The sequence below is a fragment of the Panthera leo genome, chromosome A2 (genome assembly GCF_018350215.1).
Source record: "Panthera leo isolate Ple1 chromosome A2, P.leo_Ple1_pat1.1, whole genome shotgun sequence".
Lineage (NCBI taxonomy): Eukaryota > Metazoa > Chordata > Mammalia > Carnivora > Felidae > Panthera > Panthera leo.
In genome coordinates, this window is record NC_056680.1 from 162,389,711 (window position 1) to 162,414,506 (window position 24,796).

General features: G+C 55.1%; 1 protein-coding gene across 4 annotated transcripts in view; it reads right to left on the minus strand.

Moving 5' to 3' along the window:
• Nucleotides 1-24,796, minus strand: part of PRKAG2 (protein kinase AMP-activated non-catalytic subunit gamma 2) — a 258,209-nt gene that overhangs the window by 223,084 nt on the left and 10,329 nt on the right. Inside the window, exon 1 of one of the 4 annotated variants that reach the window (XM_042927130.1) lies at nt 8,454-8,468. The exons of the other annotated variants lie outside the window; for them this stretch is intronic. The gene's annotated coding sequence lies outside the window, so the exon portion shown is untranslated. Of the gene's footprint in view, nt 1-8,453; nt 8,469-24,796 lie in introns of those variants that run through there. 4 annotated transcript variants of the gene reach the window in all.

Sequence of the window (24,796 nt, forward strand, 5' to 3'; positions counted from 1 at the left end):
GCTGTCATTGTATCGTTTGTGACCCCAGCATCGCCTAGCTGACGCGCACCCACTGTTTTTCTGCCCCTCCTTCTGTCTTCTGAGCCCCTTCCCTGGCCCTGTATGAGCTCAGCGTAACTTGCTGTGGTTGAAAATGTTGTTTACTTGGCCTACGCACCCTGTCACGCTATTCGAATCAAGTTTGGATTGAAAGGGCCTCTCGGAGACGGCCCTGAACCCACACACAGCACGATTCAGCAAATTCATTTTCTATTACTCCCCAATTATTGATACTTTATTTATTTTTTAAATTTTGCTTATTTTTGACAGAGAGAGACAGAGCGCGAACAGGGGAGGGGCAGAGAGAGAGGGAGACACAGAATCCGAGGCGGGCTCCGGGCTCCGAGCTGTCAGCACCGAGCCCGACGCGGGGCTCGAACCCACGAACTTGAGATCATGACCTGAGCCGAATCTTTCCATAAATACAACCTTTAACGTAGAGCTGGACACCAGACACGTGCTTTCTCTTGGCTGAGTGACTCTGACAAGCACACACTAGACCCTCATGACGCACCAGGCACACGGGGGACAGGGGCACAAAGGTGAAGTCCTAGTTTCGGGAGAAGAATGCAGCCGAGACAGGTGTCTCTGTCTGTCTCTCTCTGTGGGTCTCCTCGGCCCCAGCCTTCGATGGGGATTTGTTTGGTGTATCCCGTCCTCAGAACAAATGCGTTAGGTAAAGGGACACCCAGAACCAGAGAGCCTGGAACCTCACCTCCATGCCACGCCGAGCCAGGCCACACTTCCTGCCCCCCGCCCCAGGACTCCTTCACTTCCCTTTCCTGCCCATAATTGCCTCCAAACAAAAATGAGTAACCAAGCAATCAGTTTATCCTTGGCCAGTGGATACAGTGATCAACTTCCTCTCGGTTTGCCCAGGACCGATCAGGTTTTAAAACAGAAAGCCCCACCTTCCAAGAAATCTTCCGTCCCCAGTGAACCCGGACAGCTGGTCCACCTGACAGACAGAGGCTCTCTCCCTGTGCCCCCCCCCCACCCCCTCCCCGGAGACCGTGTGCTCATCCGTGTATCTATCTACACCACCGGCCCGACCTCCCACACCCACTGCCCGACCCCCCCTTTCCGTCTCCCCTGACCTCCAGCTCCATTAACTTCTTCCATTTTCCAGCCCCTTGGTAAGAGAGGAAATTCCCGCCCACCTTTCCCTTCCTCTGTGTTTCATTTATTTGATGAAAGTTACCCCTAATCATCAAATAAGAAGAGAGTCGGGGATTTGGGTTTATCAAGAAAAAGTAATTACTGTAGGTGAAAACAAAATTTCAAAGTGAACTTAAGGATAAATACCAGGGTCACCACATCCCCAAATCTACCGAGATCTAGAAGGGCCCTTTGGAATTTCTAGAACGTTCCCCATGTATCTCTTTTTCCTCCTCTAAACAAACCCACTTTTCATAAAACACAGCTTTAAAGATACACAAAACACCACTGCAATTGTATTTTGTCTTCTTTTTAATGACTACGTTCATTCATCCCTTCATTCAGCAGAATGTGTTCCCAACATTGCCAACCTGCGTTACGGCAGAGACTGTGGCCACGAAAGGTCACGTTTATTTATTTATTTATGTTAACGTCTATGCATTTTTGAGAGATAGAGACAGAGCACGAGTGGGGGATGTGGGCTCGGAGCCCGGCACGGGGCTCGAACCCACGAACTTGAGATCGTGACCTGAGCCGAAGTTGGACGCTTAACGGACTGAGCCACCCAGGCGCCCTGAAAGATCACGTTTAAAACCAAAGGCCACTTCAGCTGCCCATCGGCCAACAGAAATCAGGATCAGAGACAGCTTAAGATGAGAAGCTGAAGCCAGACAAACGGGGAAAGCAGCGGTGGGGGGGAGAACACTAAAGTCAAGTCATACGTTTGGCTCCAAACCCCCTGTATCCCATGGGCTCTCAACCTCAGATGCACATCATCTGGGGAATTGGGAGAAAGAAAGAAAGGAAGGAAGGGAGGAAGAAAGAAAAGAAAAACCCCAAACCCTCAGTACCTGGTCTCAGAGTTTCTAATCCAATTCACCTGGGGTGCGGCCAGGCACTTGGGGAGTTTTAAATGTCCCTAGGGTGAGCCTAATGTACAGCCACGTTCGAGGAGCCCCGCAGCAGACCAAGAAAGATAAAAACACAACGGGTTACCAAGGTGCTCATTTTACGCAAAGAGAAAATAAGCCAGTTCCTGGGGAAAAGTACAGCTGTTCCTAACACACATTTCAATAGAGACTTCTTGAAACCTAGATTCCTGTAGCCTTTTCTGGTATGGCTTCCAAACCAGGCCCCTACACCCCCAGGGAGCCCCAGGGCACCCATCCCAGGGCTGTTTCCCCCGAGGCTACTCGAAGCCTGTGCCGGGTGCCCGCCCCGTAGCAGGTGCAGTGAACCCTGTCGCGCACTGCTCTACCCGCCCTTCTCGTCCAGTCTCCAAAAACGCTCAAGCAATGATTCATGAGCTCACCTTAGAACGGAGGAGGAAACAGGTGGATCGGGGGGCTCTGGGCACCAGCTACTCTTTCAACGAGTGGCGATGAGCCCCTGCTGCCGAGGAAGAGCCCCAGCCCGGAATGGGCACAATTCCTTGTCCGTGGGTCTCCATGCTTTCGTGGGAAGACCTGCTTCTCCTTCCCATGGAGCCTCGAGACAGGTCCCGAGGGTCAGAGAGGCAGCTCAGCGGTCCCGAGAGGAGGGTACTGGTAAGCACATCAAATAGCGACCGGACAAGTAAGTGGGGGTGGGGCTGGGACATCTGATTCACGAGACCTAGTACAGATCCTGATGAACAGTAGGTGCTCGGCAAACATCCCATCTCCCCGCGATGACCGTGCTAGGAAGTCTGGTAAAGCAAATACGAGAGAAAGAAAAGAACTTCCGCAGCCGAGGACACGTACCAACTGACACTGGGCCATCTCATGTCTTCCTTATTCCTTTAAGGGCCTCGGCCTCAGCGAGATATCGACACAAAACTGCAACACGTGTCCTCACGTGGGGGCGTTCCGAGCGCTCTGACGTGTCCTGCGGATTCTGGGACAGGACCGCAAAAGGCCAGGCAACAAAAAGACAAAAACAGAGACCCTGGACTTCTTCAAAACTCAAACCTGGCGGGCTTCAACAAGGCACCAAAAACGTGAAAGAGAGCCCACAGAACGGAAGAAAATATTTTCAAATCGTGTCTCCGATAAGGGATTTGTATCCAGACTATATGCAGAACTCTCAAACTCCACGGTGAAAAGACAACCCAGCTTCAAAACAGGGACAGGATGCGAACAGACACGTCCCCAAGGAAGATTCTACGAACGGCCAAGAAGCACAGGAAAAGATGCCCGACAACATGGGTCGTCAGGGAAATGCGAACCAAAACCACGGGACACCCCCACTTGACAACCCCTAGGACGGTGGCAATGAACAGACGGACAGTAACAAGGGCTGGTGGGGACGTGCAGAAGCCGGACCCCGCATACGCCGCTGGGGGAATTTGAAACAGTAAGCCCATTTGGAAAACTGGCCGCTGCTGAAAAAGTTGCACACAGAGTTGTTACTCCACGAGAGGCAATTCTGTTCCTGGGTATAAACCCAAGAGAAAGGAAAAACCTATGTCCGCGCAGACACTTGGATGTGAACGTTCACAGCGGCATGATTTCGTAAGAGCCAAAAGGTGGAAACGACCCAAGTACCTTTTAACTGATGAACAGGTCGGCCAAAGGAGGTCTATTCAGACCAGGGGACATCGTGAAGCCATAAAAACGAGTGAGGTTTTGAGAACATGCCACAACGTGGATGAGCCACGAAAACACGATGGTAAGTGCCGGAAGCCAGTTGCAAAGACCCTGTAGGATTCCATTTTCGTGCAAGTCCAGAACAGGGAAAGCTATGGAGACAAGAGAGTCGTGTCAGGGCTGCTCAGGGCCAGGAGGGGAGGGCGGGGATGAAGGGAGAGGCTGGCGACAGCCATAGCCTAAGGGGTTTCTTTTGGAGGAGATGAAAATATTCTAGAAGTGACGGTGGCAATGGTGGCGCAGAACCGTGAATATACTAAAAACCGCTGAAGTGTGTACCCTCGATGTGGTAACTGTATCTCAATAAAGCTGTTTTAAAAGGGCGCCTGGGCGGCTCCGTCGGTTGAGCGTCCGACTTCGGCTCCGGTCACGATCTCGCGGTTTGTGAGTTTGAGCCCCGCGGCGGGCTCTGCGCGGACAGCTCGGAGCCCGCTTCCGATTCTGTGCCTCCCTCTCTCTCTCTGCCCCTCCCCCGCTCACGCGCGCGCTCTCTCTCTCTCTCTCTCTCTCTCAAAAACAAACATTAAAAAAAAATTTAAAAACTAGAAGGTGTGTGAGGGCCAGCAAAACAACAACATAGCAACAACGCTGAGACTCCTGTGTCACCAGACTGGCCAAAACGATAAAGGGTGGCCACAGACTGTCAGCAGGCCCGTGGGCAAACGGGCCACCGCCGCCTGCACACATTGCCATCGGAAATGCAAACAGACACAACCCCCCCGAGGGGAATCTGGAGATAGCTAAGCATGTGAGCACGTGAGCAGGCCGGGCTCCCTGCAGACAGCATCCGTGTCTGCGTCCGGGCCACCCTCCGCCCTCCTCACCTGCACACGCGTGTGCCTGCCAACAGACCACCCGATGGGCTTGGCTCAGCGCGCTCAGGGCGCGGTCGGCGCATCGCCGGCTCGGCCGCGGTCACTGATGCCCGTCAAGGAGGCAGTGAGTGAACAGTCAACCACAGCCCTGGTCGTGCAGAAGGAAAAGAAAAACAGGAAACCAAAACATGCCTGAAAGGGAAGGGGCTGGGACGGCGTTTGGGAAGATGGGCTGCGATTATGGGAAAGGCAATGAGAGGACCTGCTTTTCCTTAAGGTCAGAGACTGTCTTTTCCTCGGGCCACCATGTGGATCCTTTCAGGACCCAGGTGTCCAGCAGGGAGAATTGCAGGTGCAAAGGCCCGGGGGCAGGAAGAGGCCGGAGGAGGCAGTCCCGTCCATGGCAAAGCAGCGGCCCGTGTGACTGAGCCAAGTTGATGAGGTCAGAAAGGTGGCGAAACCATGCTCAATCCGAACCCTTCAGGTCACCAGAAGGACGAGGGCTTTCACTCTGAACACGACAGGGAGCCACTGGAAGGTTCTAGCAGGGAACACATGATCTGACATATTTTAACAGCATCACTCTGGCCCCCTGTCGAGAGCAGACAGCTGGGGGCAAAGGTGGAAATGACCTTCAATTCCAGGTTGGAGCCAACCAGGGGTGATGGGGAGGCAAGGAAAAGTGGGCAGGAAGACCTACTCATGGAAGAAAAAGGAGAGGAAGCCAATGGGGTCCTGGGGGGAATGGCCCCAAGGCCCCAACAAGGCGACATCCCCACATCATGGGCTCCCAGCCACTGTCCCAAAGCTTAGTGTCCCAGACCATTTCACAACGGAAGCGGAGACGTGGTCACTGATCATACAGGAAGAGTCCATATAGACCTCAAGCATATAGAAATAGTTAAAATAAATATTCTTTAAAGATGAGACGCCATCCTGAGAAAGGGGGCAATCGTGAAGTCGAGAGGGGGACAGAGAAGAAGAGCTAGAAGGTTCTGAGGCTCTCACCCATAGTGAGCTTTTAAGCCTCAACGCTATCACCTCCCTGTAAGGTGCTAACGGTCCATTAAGCACTGTTTCCAGCTAACTGCCCTGGTCCCCCTCCACCTCCAGAAGGCCTCTCCTGAAGGGTGAGGGTTAGGCCCCTCGGTTCCCCACCCCCTGCAGCAAAACCAACCCGAAGTCGGATGGAGGAGAGACCTTCATGAGGGCAGGGCTAGTGTGGAAAGCAGGGACGGAGTCTCTGCGAGGCTCGGGGCCCTGGGAATGAGCACAGGCCAAAGCAGGGGGGCGTAAGGAGCAGGAGAGCCACACGGTGATGCACTAGACCCAGACCCAGAGGAGGAAGACTGGAGGCCAACTCCTGTCTCAGTGGAGCGCCGGGCTGGGCTGGGGTGGGCGGGGCTAGGGTAGGCACAACCCAGCGGCACTGTTCCATGGACCGCAGAGGGCCTGGTGTCCCCTGGGCTTGGGCGGCATCGCAGCTCTGCCAGGCTTCGCCTGCCTGGCCTCCCTCTGTCCCCCGTCTGTCCCCTCCGCGCACTCTGCCTGCGCAGCCTTAGGCTGTCACCTTGGTCTCGGGTGAGCACGTTTCCTGGACATGTCCCACTTGGCTTAATTGGAGTCAAGGTCAACAAGAAAAAGAGTGGGTCCTTGAAGTGCCAAGTCTGTAGACTCTCGGCCGCCAGATACATTAATCAGGCCATTTCCTAATCTCCTTGGAGTGGAACACCGTGTGCTTAAATGCGTCCGCCCCCGGCCACCCGGCGCTCACCAGACCAAAATCTACAGAGAAAAACATTTTCTTCAAGAATCAAAAGAGTGGTAATTTTCTCAGTCATGAGCCAATTACAGAGAATGACAAGAAGAAAGAAAGAAAGAAAGAAAGAAAGAAAGAAAGAAAGAAAGAAAGAAGAAAAGGAAGGAAGAAAAGAAAGAAGGAAGAGAAAGAAAGAAAGAAAGAAAGAAAGAAAGAAAGAAAGAAAGAAAAGGAAGGAAAAAAGGAAGGAAAGAAGAAAGGAAGGAAGGAAGAAAAGAAGGAAGGAAGAAAAAGAAAGAAAGAAAGAAAGAAAGAGAAAGAAAGAAGGAAAGAATGGAAGAAAGAAAGAAAAGGAAGGAAAAAAAGGAAGGAAAAAGAAAGGAAGGAAGGAAGAAAAAGAAGGAAGGAAGAAAAGGAAGGAAGGAAGAAAAAGAAAGAAAGAAAAGGAAGGAAGAAGAAAGGAAGGAAGAAAAGAAGGAAGGAAGAAAAAGAAAGAAAGAAAAGGAAGGAAGAAAGGGAAGGAAGGAAGGAAGGAAGAAAAAGAGGAAGGAAGGAAGGAAGAAAGAAAGAAAGAAAGAAAGAAAGAAAGAAAGAAAGAAAGTATAAAGAGAAGAAATCAAACGATGATTGGCAGAAAAGCAGTGCGGCACTGGCAAAGCCACCAGACTGGGATTCACCCACAGGTTTGCAGTTAAGGAGCCGTCAGCAGCCCTGTGCACAAATTCCCTGCCCCAGCTCTGTGGGCCTCAGTTTCCCCAGCCTAGACTACGGTCCGTGCATCTGTTACTTCTGTCACTGCTCGCTCAGCAAACTCGTATTCGGTGCCTATTACGCACAAGAAGAGTAGCGTTTACAGCTCCAAAAGCTTTGGACACGCCTTGCTCACGTCTGATATTTTAACACTGCTTCGTCGTTACCAAATGCTCCACCGACACAGTTTATCCCTACGACGAGGGAGCAAGGGCAGGAAAGAAACCATGCCTCGTGCTTTGGTAATCACTAGGGGAGGAAGGTGTTGGAAGACCCGGTCCCTACTCGATCGGTGCTCCTGGCTAGAGCTCTGCCCGGACCCGAGGGGCCGAGCCGCAAGCCGTCTGTCACACCTCCGATGTCACTGAGCACGGGGAGGGGCTCGTGCTCCAGGGAGATCCGGGCACGGAGCCTGGGACACCACGTGGCACAGGCTGCATGCCCTCTAGAGCTCTGGGACACTGCGCACGCCCAGGGATTCTTGGAAAATGGGGCGGGAGAGTGGCTCAAGAGGTGACTTCCTAAGGCATGTGGAGGCCAGGTACCTATCGGGGCCCTTACCTGTCAAATGTGAACATGAAGTCAGTTGGAGAAGGTCAAGCCCCTAGGAAGTGCAAGCGAACGTATGACTTAGAGACGTCAGGTCAGAGCCGTGAGTGTGCCCCCTGACCCCAGAGGGGTGGTGTGGGGTGATGCCCGCCGCACGGTGCGGCGACGGGGGTGGGGGAGGAAGCGGAGACGAAGTCCAGCTTACATCTGCCATTAAAACGTTCCCAGGGCGCCTGGGTGGCTCATTCGGTGAAGCGTCCAACTTTGGCTCAGGTCATAATCTCACTGTTGGGGAGTTCAAGCCCCGCGTCAGGCTCTGTGCTGATGGCTCAGAGCCTGGAGCCTGCTTCGGATTCTGGTCTCCCTCTCTCTCTGCCCCTCCCTGCTCGCACCCTCTTTCTGTCTCTCTCAAAAATAAATAAACATTAAAAAAAAAAAGAAAGAGAGTCTCTAAAAACATTCCTAAAGCTCAGTTATAAGCCCTCTCCATACAAATTTCCTTCTTGAGCGACTCCTTGACCTTCAGAATTCAGGGCCGGGCACGTCTTCGGGACAGAGGACAGGGAAACCGTGGGATTCCCTTCCAGGTCCAATTCCACAGACAGTGCTGTTTGGATTGGCTCCATCTTGACTGACAAGTCTGGTTGCATCCGTGCGGGTTTATGGGCCAACACGCCAGCCATTTAAAACACACATGTCCACACAAGCAGACGCTTCCACATTCGTGCAAATGTACGTACGTGTGCCCGAACTTACGTCTGCGATGCCGTGGTACGCCTACGGCCTCGGCTCCGGGTCTACCTACGCACATACGTGTGGTACACACAGACAACTGATGGGCCACGGGCCTAGAACCTAGAACAAACTCTAAAGCTGGCATCTGAAGGCAAATGGAACCCAGAGACAGGGCTGTATTCCGTTCTGTTAAGTTCTAAAGCTTGGATACATCAGACGCGGCCTACTGGCCCCGCGGGCCTGCCCTTCCTAAGGACGGCGGCATTGAAAAGTTGTCCAAGAAAGGCTGAACTATGTAGGACATGGCTGTGGCTGTTGCTATGTTTCTCGAGTGTGTTGCCCTGCTGTTGTTTTCCCCAAAGTTTAATAAATTATGTCACCCACAAAATAATAGTTTCTGGAGCAAAGCTGAAGTGATATCTTGCTGGTGTGCTTCCAAGGAGAATGAATGGATCTGTCTTTCTCCTTCCAGGATCGGGGATCACGCGGCCTGTCTCTACCCACGTGGGGGTGAGGCCGCCCAAGGAAGTTTAGACTGGAACGTGAGACCGCTTATGACCAAACAAATTAACAAGATAAATTCGTGGAATCAGCAGACTCAAGGTCAGGAAGACTTGGGCCCCATTCAAACATCTGGACCGAAGCCGATGCTCTCTTTGATGAAGAGCAGATGGAAATTCACCCTCGTCACATCTCCCATCAGCTGAGGAGCCATGACCTATGGCGCCAACGCCCTCCGAGTTGGGCTTGAGGTGGAGAGACACAAGACTCGGGCCTCAGGAGGCTCACAGGGGCCATCTAGACCAGACCACGGCGGGGGGGGGGGGGTGGCAGTGGGAACATGGGTACTCCAATCTGTGGCCTTGGCTCCACCTTTGGCCGTGGACAGGCTGGCCGAGAAGCTCTTCAACATTTCAGATTCCAAGCCCTCCTCTGGAACCTCAAGTCTTTGTGGGGGGGAGGGTGGGGAGTGCGGGTGGAGGGAAGTCATGGAGGAAGCAAGCACAGAACCCAATCCTTCCATTTCCCGGGCCTTTTCCAAGGGCCTACACCCTATAGGACGGGGAAACAAAGGGGTGTGGTCGGGCCATGGGAAAGTTAAGGCGGCTCCCCTCAGAGGTCCGGACTTGAGTCTGGTGTCTACTGGTGACCTCTGGGCCTCAGCTTACTCTTCTGTAAGATGGGGAGATGCCACTAGACTGTCTCATCTCCGACACCAGTCTAGCTCTCAGCTCCTGTCATGGAGGTCAGTGGCGCTCCCGGGGGAGCTGGAGGAGGGCCTCCATTTACCAGAGGGGCAAGACAGGACTAGGCGGAGAGGGGGTCGTGTGACAGCAAGAAGACCGTCGCACCTAGGTGAGGGTATCTCTCCGAGCAGTGTTTTTCAAACGCTGGCCCCTCCGGTAGATCATAAAATGACTCTAAGTGGGCCCTCCACACTAGTTTTTTAAAACTGAAACACGACAGAGTAGAGAATACCACCAGCTGCCGGCACCGAGTGAGCAGTTGAGAAGCTTAAGCCATTATTGTTACTGTTATGTCTGTTGTAGGTCCTGGTGCAAACAAACTCACGAGATAAACTCCCTGGGAATCAGCAGACTCACTGAAATACACTTGGGTGTGTTGGGGTCGATTGTATCTATTCCACACTGGAATGGAAGCCCCTGGGTTAGGGGTTTCCAACAGTTTTGTCAACTGGTAGCCCCAGCGTCTCGAACAGCACCTGGCACCAGCTAAATGCTCAGTAAAGATTTGTTTGGACAAACGAATCAGTATCGTTTCATGGAAAGGGAATTTCAGCGACCAGGAGGTGAGAGGGGAAATGAAGCAAGGAAAGAGGAGGGGCCCCTGGGTGGCTCAGGGGGTTGAGCGTCCGACTTTGGCTCAGGTCACGATCTCGAGGTTGTTGAGCTGGAGCCCTGCGTCGGGCTCTGTGCTGACAGCGCGGAGCCTGCCCCTCCCCTGCTCGTGCTCTCCCTCGAAAATAAAAAAATAAAGATGACAAAATTTTAAAAAGGTGCCTCGAGACACCTTCAGGCTTCTGGCTGCCTCCCACCCCTCCTTACAGGCGGAGGAAGAGGCCACGTGACCAGACACGCGGTTAGAGTGGGAGGTGGTGGGGAAAAGGACCCACCTAAGAGGTTGGAGTCCGTCCAACACCCTGGTGGCAGGACGCCCACACTCGTTTGCTCCGCAGACCTGCGGTCTGCCGCTCGGGGCTCCGCTGCCTTCCTCCGGGGGCCGGGTTCTCCGAGGGTGATTTCGGACGGTTCCCAGATGGACACGATTTACCCTTATGCTTATGTATCTGTTGTTACGGTTTACGGCCAGCCACGCTGGTTGCTTTATACGAACAGGTTTAAGAGAACCAATAGTGCTCAGGGTAAAAATTGTGCCGTTTGAGTGAATCACTGCAGTTTGGGACTAACTCACCCCAGGGGGCTGCCTCTGTTTCCCTGAGGCTGAGTCACACGGGACCCCAGTGGGAGATGGCGTGTCGGCCCAGGCACGCACGCGCGTGCGCACGGATGTGCGTGTGCGTGTGTGAATGTACGTGGGAATGGGTGTGTGCGTGCAGGTGCGGGCATGTGTGTACTTGTGTGTTTAAATGTGTGTGTGTGTGTGTGTGTGTGTGTATAATATGCGTGTGCTGTGTGTGTGTGACTGTATGTGTGTACGTGTGTGTGTACGTTCACGTGTGTGTGAAGAGCTGGGAGCATTCTTCCAATTATCTTTGCAAAATGAATCCTACTCTTATGATCACTACGGGTTTCAGGAAATAGTATTTTTTTAATTTTTTTCAATGTTTCTTTAGTTTTGGGAGAGAGAGAGACAGACAGACAGACAGAGCACGAGCCGGGGAGGGGCAGAGAGCGAGGGAGACACAGAACCCGCAGCAGGCTCCAGGCTCCGAGCTGTCGGCACAGAGCCCGACGCGGGGACCGAACCCACGCCCTGGGAGATCACGACCGACTGAGCCACGCAGGCGCCCCGGGAAATAGTATGTTCTGATACCTTTTCCGCATTTGCACTTTACAAAGTTTGTAAAGCCGAGCATGGTGCCACGGCTGTTCCGTGAAACGTGGTCATAGATGAAGAGGGCCCCCCAGAGAGCACGGTTGGGAACGGAGCCCAGTCGTTTCGCAAGGGGATTTGGGTTTTAATGACACAAACGTGAGTCCCTACCTGCTTGCTGAATTGTTCTCGGGGGGATCATCAAGGCTGTGATAATAAAAGTGGGCCTGGGGGCAAAGTGTGGGGGAGGGGGCTGCTGTGTGCAAAGCCTGTGCCTGCGGGGGGGGGGGGGGCGCCTACAGGGGAGAATGGGTGAACGGGGCATGGAACCTCCCAGTGAACCACCGTGACCTTGCAGGAAGACTGAGGCCCGAGGCTGGGGCCTCTGGCTACGTGGCGTCACGGTGGGCACACGGCACCAGTTGCGGCTGCGGGAGGCGGGGCTGGCAGAAAGCTCCCTCCTTGGCAAGGCATCGAAGGGGAGCCCGTGGGCTGCTGGTAAATTCCCCCCCGGGCACGGGTCAGGTGTGGCCGACGGGTAGGAGCGAGGGGCCTGCCCGGTGCAGATGTGAGTTAGGGGAGCTGGTCTTGGGTGACCTTTCATCGCCAGCTCTGTTCCTTCTTTCAAGCCACGTCACTGGGGGACGGCAGCCCTCTAGCGCTTCTGCCCGGCCTCTCTGTCCAAGAACTGGTCCTCCTTAGGCCCTGGAAGACTGAGACCCCCGTTGGAGCATCCTGCTCAGGTTATACCCCCTGGACTGGCCCCCCCCCCCATCTCCATGCCTGACTTGGGGCTTTGTCATCCCCTGAAGACGCAGTTCCTCCACAGTGACAATGAGCTAATCTGGTACACGGAGTGGCCAAGTGCCAACAATGTGCCCTGGGAGGGCTGGCCTGGCCCTCGCCCCACGCCCAGCACCCCCTTCCTCTTGCCCTGCATGGGAAGTCTTTCTAAGCGGCTTTCCTTCTATTGCTGCCTTTATTTTATTTTTTTAAGTTTATTTACTTATTTTGAGAGAGAGAGGGAGAGAGAATCCCAAGCAGGCTCCGCACCAGTCAGCACAGAGCCCGGCACGGGGCACCAACCCACAAACCATGAGATCGTGACCCGAGCCGAAGTCAGACGCTTAACCGACTGAGCCATCCAGCCGCCCCGTGGCTTTCCTTTTAGACACGAGGCTTCCTTCCTCTGTGGTCGGGGTCAGCAGAGGAGGCCGTGCACCCCTCTGACGTCACGCTGGCAGGGACCCATTGGGGCAGGTGACACAGCGCACACAGGCAATCAACAAGCATCCCAAATCCGGACCGCTCGTCTAAGCCAGTTGTTAACCATTTACCAGCAGCCCGCTGGCCCTTAGACCCTGCGGCGAGGGTTCACGCTACCCCCCAGCCCCGGCTGCAAAGCCAGATGGCAAAGGACAGGCTTCGGCGCTCAGCCTTTGTACCCCGACCAGACGAAACCTCGGACAAACCCCTTACATTTTCTGATGGTCGCGAAACGAGAAAACAAAACCAAGGATAATAAATAACTTCGAAGATGAAGTTCAAGTGCAGTCTGCACACATCATCTCGTTTCTCCTTCACATCCAGGGCAGGCGAGGAAGGGGCGGGGGGCTGGCGGAGTCGCCCGGAGCCGCGGGGACAGGCCCGGGGGCTCGCTCTCGGGCCTCGAGAGGCCAGCTGCTCTGCTCGGGGAAAGGATTTCCTGATGAAGTGGCTCTGGAGAAAGTTCTAGCAGTTGGAGCTCTCTCCCACCCTCGGGGCTCGGGCAGTGCTGGCGACGCACCCGTTTCCTTGAATTCTTCTGCTAGATTCCGAGTGATCTCGGGATCCCGGAAGACGGGTGGGGAAGCGCTGGGTCAAGGCGCTGCATGCCTCAGTTTCTCCCCCATGTCCATTTGCTTCTGGCTGGAGGGGCAGGAGAGCCAAAGACAGAGGGTGAAAAGAAACACCAACACTGTTGTGTCCTCGCCCCGGGGTGGCCTTAACTCAGCACTACGCGCTGGGGGACTTCAAACCACACACATGTATTCTCTCCCCGTTCCAGAGGCTGAAAGTCCCAAATCCGGAGGCGGGAGAGCTCCCTCTGAGACCTGGAGGGGACAGTCCTCCCTTGCCTTTTCCAGCCTCTGGTGGCTGCCGTCACTCAGTCTCTGCCTCGTCCTCACACGGCCTCCTCCTCTCTGTGGGTCTGTGTTTCCTCTCCTCAAAAGGACACTGTCCTAGTGGGTGAGGGGCCCGCCTTGCCATCACAACCAAAGCCATCTGCAATGACCCTCTTTCTAAATAACGCCACATTCTGAGGTACTGGGGGAGGGGAGGGAGGACTCCGACGTATCTTTTGGGGGGACACGATTCAGCCCACCGCACCTGCTATGTCTGGGCAGGGCTAGTCGGGGAATCTGGCCGTGCTCCCTCCCCAGTGCTCTGCCATTTTCCAGAGGACAGCGTAGCGGTCCCAAAGACGGGCCCCACTGGGCGGCAGGGTGCCCAGCCTGGGGACCCCGGGCACTGGAGGGCAGTGCCAGTGAGGCTGAGACCCTTGGCACCACAGACCGGCTGAAATGAGGCAGGACGGGACACAGAACCACGGAAGGTACCCCTCCAGAAGGTTTCTCCTGGAAGAAGAGATCCAATTTGCCTGTTGATTTAAACCGCTAAGTGATTAGAGAACACACGATTACTCCAACTCAGAAAGGGAAGAAAGGAGCACCGGGCATAAGGAGACTTGTCCTGTGCTCTGCCTCCGAATAACCTGATGTGGTGAATATTCCGTGTCTCTCAGGGTTGGGAAACTGAGGCTGAGAAGCAACCGTCCTCTTGGGATAAACCAGCCCAAGCTCGCAGCCAGCGGAGGCATCCTGGGCCCGGATGTGAACTCAGGTGTTCAGATTCCGAAACCGTTGAGTTTTCCCCCAAGCGCCTTTGCACTCATGGTAACCGCACTGTCCTGTGTCCCGGAAAAATGCCCATGCCCGTCCCCAGTGCCTGCCCACCTGGCCAGCTTATCTGTCCAGTGAAGCATAGAAAGACACTCGGGGCCGAGGAGGAAAGGGAAGGCGTCCTGATCCCCTGTCACAGCGGCTGACGATCATCAGCTTGGAAGCCAAGTTCTAGAACAGCGAATCAGGAACCCTCAAGACTTTCTCTGCCTCCAGAGGCCGTGACCTCCACCTGCTTCCACCCCCAAGAAATAAGTCGGGCTACGGATCGGGGGGTGCAAGTTCCTCCAGCAGTGACGGCCAGGGCTCGTGCTAAATGCTTTCGTCTCTGTCTGAACACCTTATTCTGAGAAACAAAGAACTTCTAACTCTTCCCCCTAAGACAACCACTAACTAGCAGACCTCTCATGGCCTGGTAGGGAAATATCACAAAACAAACACACACCGAGCAAAGGGAGGAAAGAAAAAAAAAAAAAAAAAAAAAAAACCTCAGCAAAGGCTGGAGTTCAGCTTGGTGATGACAATAAATTGTGAAAGGCCAAACCCACAAACTTTCCGGAGAGGGAGTGCATCTTCCTGCTGACATAATGCACTTGGGCACTTTGCTAAGAACAAGTTTTCCCCGTTTGAGGCTGGCAAGTCGGGGGCCTCTGCAAACAAGTTGCTTCTGCTTTTGCCAAGCAGCTCCCCCTTTTCTGGAAACTTCTGCCCCTCTCGCCGCGAGTGGGCCGCCTCCGTCGCTGGCCGGGCCCTGGATATTCATCATAAACACGGCAGTTGTGGGCGAGCTGTTTTTTTCTGATGTTGATGTTTCTCTCCAAAGTCGGCTACAAGTGGAAATTTCCGTATTCCCCCCCACCCCCTTCAGCAGAAATTACAGGCTTCAGTTTTATTGTTACTGTCAAATCCTTAACCATTAACCCTTGACACCCCGTGGAGCCCTAAAGCAAACAGCCTGGAACGCGTTCCTGGGGCTCGGGGCCGCGGACGCTTTGGGGTGGGGGCGGTCTCATGTGTCAGGAGTACCAGGGGTGGGTGCTTCTGGAAAAAAGCACCAGAAGCCTTGCTTTGCACAGACCCTCCTCCATACCTCACGTCCGTGTGTCTTACCCTGTGTCACCACCTTCCATAAACTGAGCGTACCTTCAAGCCTGTCACCTCTGACACTCACTCCTTGGATGCCTTGGCTTCCTGCTGGGGCCGTGCCCTATGTCGACCCAGGTGAGGGGCTCACCTTCGCTCCCCTCAGCTGGAGCACAGGGACAGCAGTCGCGGCCCAGAGAAGCCCTCCGGTGACCCACATGGGAAGGCTGGCCTTGCCTGTCTCCTGCACCTCTCCCCTCCCTTCCCCTGCGTCTAGAAGAACACCCGCTTCAAAGCAAACCGTCAATCAGCACCGATGAGTGGATGGATAGATGGGAACCCCGCACCTGCACAAAGCCTGCGAACCGTTTGGAGGGGCGGCCTGGCCCCTGGGAGGTGGGAGCGGCTGCGGCCTTAGGAAGGGAGAGTAGGAGCCATCTGTCCTGCCCGGCCTAGCCCAGCGCCAGCCCAGGGCACAGGAGAAACACTCCATCCGTCGCCTGTCACGAGGTGCATCAGGGCCGCCGAGGCCAGCTTGTGAGGTCCAGAGCTCTGGCCAGGAGTGTAGATTCCACCCTAGAGCCCCGAGGCTCCCACGGTAATGCTGTCACCTTAAGGGCCCCCGCCCTACAGGAACACGGCTCAGATCTTCACCCCCCCCCCCCAGAAAGCCAGGACCCCAGCTTTTCCTCTTTTCCATCTCAGAGCCTCGAGTGACCCCGACTCAGCCCCCACCAGCGGGAGGAGGGACGCCCGCCCTCGGCGGCTCCAGCTGGGGACTAGATTGATTTCACCCTGGGGAGGGGGCGGCTGCCTCCAATGGCTTCCTGAGCATTCCACGGATACACCGAGTGTCTCCGGAATCTGGCCTGAGGTCACTGTTTCGTGAACCCCTCGCAGAGCTCGCCCCCGGGAGACGCGACGTGACAACTTTTTCTCTTCAACTTTTTAAAAGTAGGTAACGATAATGGGGCGCCTGGGTAACTCAGTCGGCTATGCGTCCGACTTCGGCTCAGGTCATGGTCTCACGGTCCGTGAGTTCGAGCCCCGCATCGGGCTCTGTGCTCACAGTGTGGAGCCTGGAGCCTGCTTTGGATTCTGTCTCCCTCTCTCTCTGTCTCTCCCCTGCTTGTGCTTTGTCTCTCTCTCTCTCTCTCTCTCTCTCTCAAAAATAAATAAACATTAGAAAAAGAAAAAGAAGAAGTAGGTGACAATTGTGACGAGGCCGACAGGGCTGGCTGCGTGCGGGCTCACTGTTTGCAGGCCTGCCTCTGACGGAGGGACCCACGGGGCCACAGCCTGGCCGCTCGGCGGGAGTCCAGAAGAAGGAAGAGAAACACTCAATTTCAGCAAAGGGGGGAAAACCAAAATGCCAGGGCCGTCAATCAAATAATTTGCATTTCTGAGACTTTGCTTTTTAAAGATGATTCTTAGATCGCTTGTTTCATAACGACAGTTTCAACCATTTTATAGGGCGGGTGGATCAGATATTAGGTTGAACTCTAGGCTTATCATTCTCGAGGTTAAAAAAAACATGGTCAAATATTGGATATTTCATTTGGTTTAACCTCCTATCTTCAACTGCTTTTCACCATCGGGGAAACGGGGCCCGAAGATGACAGGGGGACAAATGTGACTCAGACCCAGACTTCCCCTCCCAATCCAGGCTTTTCCTGAGAACCCGTCGCATTGCTTCCGGCCCCGCCGAACCACGACCAAATCCAGGCCCCCGCACGTCACAGACGCGGAAACTGTGGCCTCAAGGCCAGGCCCGGCCGTCTGCCCGACGACGCTCAGATCATCGGCCGCAAAATCGAAGCCCCAAAATCCCCTTCCTTTAGCCCAGCTCACTTCTCGTTTTACGACCTGGCCATGCTGTGTATGTCCTAAAGGCCTCCTGCCCCTCCAGCCACTGGCAGGTTTTCCTCTAAAGATCGTATTCGAAATGAACCTCCAAGCGGTTGGATTCAACTTAAAAACTCCAGAAAACATCGTTTCCCGGTCGGCGTCTGTATGTGGGTATCTACACGTCTGTCTCCGTCTCTCTTTGTCTGCACACAACACACGCACGTGCACGCACACACGTGCACACCTGCACTCAGGGGACCCTCTCTCTAGGGCTCCGGAAGCGTACGCTCCCGTGTGGCTGGGTGTGAGGCTGGGAGTGGCACGGTCCTCGACCTCCACCAGCGCCGTGGGGGGCTGGGGCCGGAGAGCCCCTGCCCAAAGAGCGCCCGTGTGTGTCCCCCTGGCACGGCGTGGGCATGTGGAGGTAGATCTGGGTCCCCTGAGCAGAAGAACCGTGTGCGACATCCAGGCAGTGCCCGCCCCCCCATCTCTGCAAGGGTCAGGCAGGGGCGATCTGGCTTCTGTCCGGAAAGGATGACCACCTGATGTTTGAGCCCGACGGTTCACGGGGTCTTAAAGACCTTCTGGAATGAAGTCCACAGGGGTTAGGTGACCCCATCTGAGCTTGTACAACGGAGCTGGGACTCGGCTCTCCTGGGTCCTAGGGGACAGGGCTGTTTTAGCACTCAGACACAAGGACTGTCAGCAACCAGAGTCCCCTGTCCTCCTGTCCCTCTCCCGTGATTCCCGAACCAGCACCTTGAGGGACAGATGAGCACACGGGAGACCATGGAACAGGGGACACGCAAGGGCACACTGCAAGAAAGGACAGAGTTCCAGCAGGGGACAGCCTCTCTGCCCAGCTCGAGATGGCTGCGGGCCCCTGCTCTTCCTGGGCTGAGACTGGGCACTGGGATCGAGCCACCTCACTACACACACCCCCCCGTCCGTGCGCCCCGGCACCCACACCCACTGTCCGTGCATACCACCATCGAAACCCCACTGTCTACACCCCACGGTCCACACTCTACCATCCAAGGAGACAGCAGGAAGATGGGTGCGTGTGGGATGTGCCATCAGGGAAGTGGGGTGGGTGGGAGGAGGGAAGAAAAGTGAGGGCAGAAATAAAAAGGACCAGGAACGGGCCCAGCTCCACACCCCCACCTGGCATGCCCCCCCCCCCGGAGATTTGTTTGTTTGCTTGTTGAACTAGAATTTATAAGAAAAAGGAAAAAAGAATGTATCGAGTCCCAGTGAGAACTTATTTATAGCCTGTCTTCATTACCGAAAGGACGCTGCAATGCAGCAAGATTAAAGCACACGAGAGGAGGGGAAACAGCGGCCACAGAAAAACCAAGCGGGGCAGGTCCGGAGAGATGCTGCCCCCACAGCCACGAGTCCTGGCCCTGGCAGGCACATGCCACACGTTGTCTCTTGGGGCTTATCCAACATCACAGCCAAACAAATGAAGAAGAGATTTTCATAATTATAATTCATTCAAGTTTGCTGCAGGCGAGGCACTTTATGGGACGTCGTTTTAGGCCCAAACGGCCCACGGGTGGGCATCCTTCCTGCTCGTTTACAAAGGAAGCAAATTAGATTCGGCCGCGCCACGGGCTCATCTAGTTAGAGATACAACAGGTGGGAAACCCAGGGCCCCAGATCTCCTGGTCAGGACCTTGACAAGACCCGGAATCTAAGGAAGGGTCCTTAGGAACATGCACAGGTGACAGGCAATCTCCATCCTGTGATGCATGCAGCTCCTGGGCAGGCCTTTCTAGAACCCTCTGTACCACCTCATTGGGACTTGCAGGGGGTAATGAGAAGAAATCTTACAGGGTAAGAGTTTGGAGGCAACCACACCTGCTTCAAATATTGCATTTGCCGGGGCACCTGGGGGGCTCAGTCGGTTGAGCATCTGACTTCAGCTCAGGTCATGATCTCACGGTCCGTGAGTTCAAGCCCCGCATCAGGCTCTGCGCTGACAGCTCGGAGCCTGGAGCCTGCTTCGGATTCTGTGTCTCCTTCTCTGCTCCTCCCCTACTCATGCTCTGTTTCTCTCTCTCTCTCTCTCTCTCTCTCTCTGTCTCAAAAATAAACATTAAAAAAAATTTTTTTAATATTACATGTGCCTTTCACCAGCTGTGTCTCATGGGCAAATACTCAGTCTACCTGAGCCTCAGTTTCCCCAACTGTAAAAATGGGGGGAATAATATGAACCAGACAGGGTTGATGAAGTGTTAAGCGACAGAATCCGTGGAAGTGGCCATGAAGATGCCCAGCACCTAACGGAGGGCCCCGTAAACACGTATCTCACGATTTCATTCAGCAGTGACCTGACGGGTGAAGAAAGAAGCAGGCAAGCCTCGCGGCACGAGGGGCAGTGTCCCCACAGGGACCTGGCTCACCAGTGCCTCTCGGCGGGTGTGGTAACCCAGGGAAGAGAATTGGGTCAGGAGGCAGGTTTTTCAGGCCTGGTGAAACCTTGCCCCAAAGAAACAAAACAAAGGATGAGAAGAGATTCAGGGCAGGGAGACGGACGAAAACGGAAAAAAATTAAAAAGAAACACAAAGGAGGAGAGAAAATAGAGCAAAGGAGGGGGAAAAGGGAACAGATGACAAGAGAAAAGGCTGGTGGGAAGCCCGCGGCCTGAGTGCCTGTCTGCGTCCTTCAGCTTTGACAACGAGGGCACCCTTTGAGGGACCACAGACAGTGTAATTTCGGGAAAGCAACGTTAGGAAAAACCCTGCGACCCATCCATTGTCGAGCAGCCAAGGACCGGCCACTGCCCTGGAGGATGTGTGCGGACAATATAGGCAGGTTAGAGGCGGAGGCCACAAAGGAGAGTCAGGGCCTGTCCTGGGCCGAGACGAGGGGCAGGGGAAGGACGGCACCGTATACAAGATGACATGATGGTCCAGGGCGGGGAAAACTCACTTCCTTTGCCCGCGTGGCATTCAGGATGCTTCTTCTCTTGCCGGCTGGCTCCCCGCTACAGACCACGGAGGCACACAAGCTCAGCACTGGGGCGTCACCTGCCACAGAGCAGCTGGGCCCAAGGGGGACCCGTCAGCCGGCCCAGAGAAAGCCTTCAGACTCAGCCGTCTGCCGTCAGCCTGTAACAAGGACTGAGGGTCGCTCACCCCTTCCTCTCGTGTCCTCAGGGCGCACGGCCCCCCAGACCACGGGGCTATAAGGCGCGGGGGCTCAGCACGGGGCTCAGGTGCCAGACCGCTCGGGCCTGGAGCCCGGCCTCTGCCGTGCACGGATTCCCACCTGCAGAATGGGGGCACCCATAGGACCCGCCCGGTAAGTAAACCGGGCTCGGCGGCGAGCCTCAGCCACTTCCACCGCCCCGTCGTCCATCAGCCACTGTTTCCCTTCCTTTCTCTCCAGGCCGACCCTGAGTCATATGCCACCCAGACGGCACGGTGCGGGGCAGACCTCACCCCTCCCTCCCACCTCCAGCACAGCTCTGACCTCTGTTCCTCCTCCCCTGGGGACAAGCGTCCAGGCTGAGGGGGCCCCGGGGTCCAGGGCCAGGGCCGGCCCTGATCTGATGACTGACTGACCCAGCACAGCTCTGACGTGTCCGCTGAGGCCTTCGTGAGACCACCTCGCACCTCACTCCCTCCTCCCCGAATAGCCACGCGTCTGTCCCCGAGTCTGAGTCTGTCCACCCGAGAGCCCAGCCGGGACATGTGGGTGCCCTGGGGGACCAGAAAGACCAGTGGAACATAAATTCCACTGGGGAGTGAACCAGAGCCTTCTGAGGCAAACCTGGATGTAGGTCAGCGTCTCTCCCGTCTGTCACAGAACAGACTCCTGAGGCTTCTGCGGGGAGGGGACACCGCACCGCCCAGGACCGCCGACCCCGGGGGAAGTGACATCTGGGCTACTTCTGAGCCGTGCCCGCCAGGGGATGCCGGTGGCCGCGGTCGTCCGGGCCTTCTCTTCCTCTCAACAGGAAGTCCCGCGTGCGTGTGGAAAAGGGTGGGACGCGGATCGCCCCCCTCGGAGACGTGTGACTCTCTAAAGAAAGAAGCCAAGGACGCCAGGAACCCGTTGGGGTCTTCGGTCCTGGGATTTTCACCCCCACGGCGAATGGGCGCTTGACCCGCAGCATGACTCGGGGGCCTTCTGGTGGGGACCTTGGGGACGGGCCTTCGTGTCCCCGCCCGCCTGAGGCTTCATCCCCAAAAGCGGGTCCGCAGTTGGCATCAGCACCCAGCGCCGCTCTTTGCGTTGTCAGAGCCACGTGGCCCGTGACACTTCGTGTTTCTCTATGGCACCTGCTAGGCCACCCACCAGCTAGGCAGCGAGTCCCCACGTAGGCGGCGGGACCACGCTGGGCCCCGCCCGTCCGACCCCGTCGGCCTCTGGGACGGGAGGAAGGCCTCCTCCCGGCCCCCCGAACTGCGCCCTGGTGCGTGAGGACTGGGTGCTAACACGCCAGGGGTACGTGTGCAGCTCTGTCGGGGGTCAGTGTTGAGCTGGGTGACAAGGAACCGACCCCTGTGCCCACAGGGGTCATCAGGGCAGCAGAGGGAAATCTCTGGTTACAGGACCGGCCCGAGCCATCAAAGCCGGCGGACGGACGGACGTGAGGTTGGGAGGGAGCCTCCCTTCTGCCATGCGGTCACTGTCTTGCCACTGTGGGCCCGGGCCCTGCCTGCTGGGACTGAGGGCCGGGAGGACAGGAGGCAGGCGAGCCCCTGCGGTTTCGGCAGGTAGCGCGAAATGCCAGCCCTGGGCGGGGGGGGACACGAAGCCCCCCGTCGAAGCCTCATCGCCCCATCACATGCCTCCATCCCTCTCCGAATCGAGGACTCGTCAGCAGCCTGTGAGGAACAGACGCAAAACAGACTCTATGCCTGAGAATCACACACGGTCCCCAAGTCCTTCTGGGAGGCAGGCGGGGGTTGATCTCACCTCACGGGGGATGAACCGGAAGACAGAAGGGACAGTGCGGCACCCCCGCCCAGCTCCCAGCAGCTCCACCCAGAGCTGTTGTTCCCGGCAGAGGCCATGCCTATGTTCCATGATCATTCCGTGTTCAGCTAGGGGCTCAACCCCTCAGCCCCTGCGGCCCACACCGGCTCTCCCTGCGGGCACAGCACCTTGGCCGTTTGAACTCTCTCACCGTAACTAAGGAGATCTGCGACATAAATACGTGCATGTATTTAGCCACAGCATGACAAGGGATAAAAACAAATTCACACCTGGGGCACCTGGGTGGCCCAGTCCATTAAGCGTCCAACTTCGGCTCAGGTCATGATCTCAAGGGTCACGGGTTCCAGCCCCGCGTCAGGCTCTGTGCTCACAGCTCAGAGCCTGGTGCCTGCTTCGGATTCTGTGTCTCCCTCTGTCTCTCTCTGCCCCTTCCCCCGCTCATGCTCGGACTCTCTCTTTCAAATTAAATAAACATTAAAAACAAACAAATTCGCGTTGGAAGGTATAATTAAGAATCACCTCCATTGAAAAGAATAAAATTATCTTACCATGGGACTCTCCCAGAAAACCTGGAGTGGGGTGGTGGCACAACTATATTCTTAGGGTGATCTTACCCATGGGTCCCCTTTATAGGAGCGGGGAAGCCAACATTCTTGATTTTCCCCCTGGACCTCATTTCAAGGTCCACGCTCCAAGCCCTGTGAGGTGGGGACTATTACCCACATTTGACCGGTGAGGACACTGAGGCTCAGAAAATACCAGCAAATGGCCCAAAAGACACTGAACAAATGGTAGCACTAGAATTGCAACGCTGGCCTTTGATGCCCAAACCTATACCCCCTACCACGACACCCTTCCACAGAACAGATGAAAACCACCACGGTTTCCCTGCTGACGCAAAGGATTCTGTTCTAGAGACAGTCACACAAATAACAGCTAAGTCTGTGTCTGTTGCCTGGGTGGGGGAGGCTCCCCCCTCCTCTGGTCCAAAGGCGGTGAGGCCAAGAGGCTGGTACCTGGCCTTGGGCCAACCGTCCCCTCCCTCGCTGCTTGTGAGGGCATCTTACGTCTGTCTAGGTGCCGGCCCGGGTTCCAATCAGAGAAGGATCGCGACGCCATCTAAAATACCGCCTGACATATTTACGACGCGCTTACCAGTCAGTTAGCCTGAGCAAAAGCCCAAATAACTTTCTCAGGTCGGAGATGAAGGGAAAAAAGAACGAATATAATAAGGTTCCTAAAAAATTGCTCTTTTATTGAACCAACAAAACATGGTTTGCCTGAAAATTATTTTTTCATGAGATTTGTAGATAATGGATTCACCCAGATTTTTCAGAATTAGCAGACCGAGGGAACCAAGCATTTGGATTCTCAAAGACTGCTCATATTTTTTTCTTTCCCCCAGTTACTCGGGCTTCTGCATTTCCTCACCAATATCCTCAATGTCAATGTTCGAATTGGCCGCACGGAGGTGGTTTCCCAGGGGCAAGGGCATGGAAGTACAGACGCATGCTATCCTCAGGGAGCATGTGATCTAATTAAGGAGACAAAAGTCTGGCCACCCTTGCGCCAATCCAGGACAACTCTGAAGGACCATCCCGGTTCCAGAATGTTCCAGTGGGTCAGCTAAGGTCTTCGTTGTGACTCCTGCACAGTCTAACTTCTCCCTCTGCCCCATCTGGCTTTCTTTCCTTCCCCCGCCACCAGAGGACCAAAGCTAGAGGCCCAAAATCGTTAGCTAAGAGCAATGTTTAGGTGAGAGTAACAAAGATCATTTGAGGGTAGCTCACCATTAAATAGGCATACAACCAAATATGTCCGTTGGACCTTAAGCTTCTGCATTTTGTTTATTATGATTTTATTATGGTAATAAATTCTTTTTTTAATTAATTTTTTCAGCCACTGAAAACAGAACTGCTTTGACTTTGTTTTCTGATCTAACCCAAGGTGTAGGTCACTCTGGCAGAGAGCCACAGTGGGGCAGGCAGATGGGACTGTGGCTCTCCAGACGCCTTCCCTGCCACAAAGGCTCGCCTCACTCCCCAGCATCCCTCCAGGAGGAAACCTGGTTTGTCCTCCCTGCTTTGGCCCTGGCCAATCATGTGACCTCTGGCAAGTCCCTTAACCTCCCGAGGCTGCCTCTTCATTCTGAGGGGTTCCCGGTCAGCTCCCCCACCTTCTCTGGCACCTGGCAGGGAAGTCACCTGGCTGGGTTACTCCCTGAGACTGGTTTGGTACAGCTTCCCGGCATTTCCCTCTGTGAGCTGAGAACATTCTATTTCCTGTGCCCCACACTCATGTCAATCTCAAAACACACTTCACAAGCAGAGAAAAGTGACAAGGAAAGTAACTTCTCTGTCCTCCTGGCACTGACCTCTCCCCACGAGCCAAACGGCACCTCTGACACTCGCCCGTCTCCGGTGATGAAATGGAAGGTTGGGCGACCCCGTCAGATGCCCAGCTTTGCGAGTACCCAGTTCCACCACTCCTGTGTCACTCAAAGCCCCCTGGAGCCCACCTGT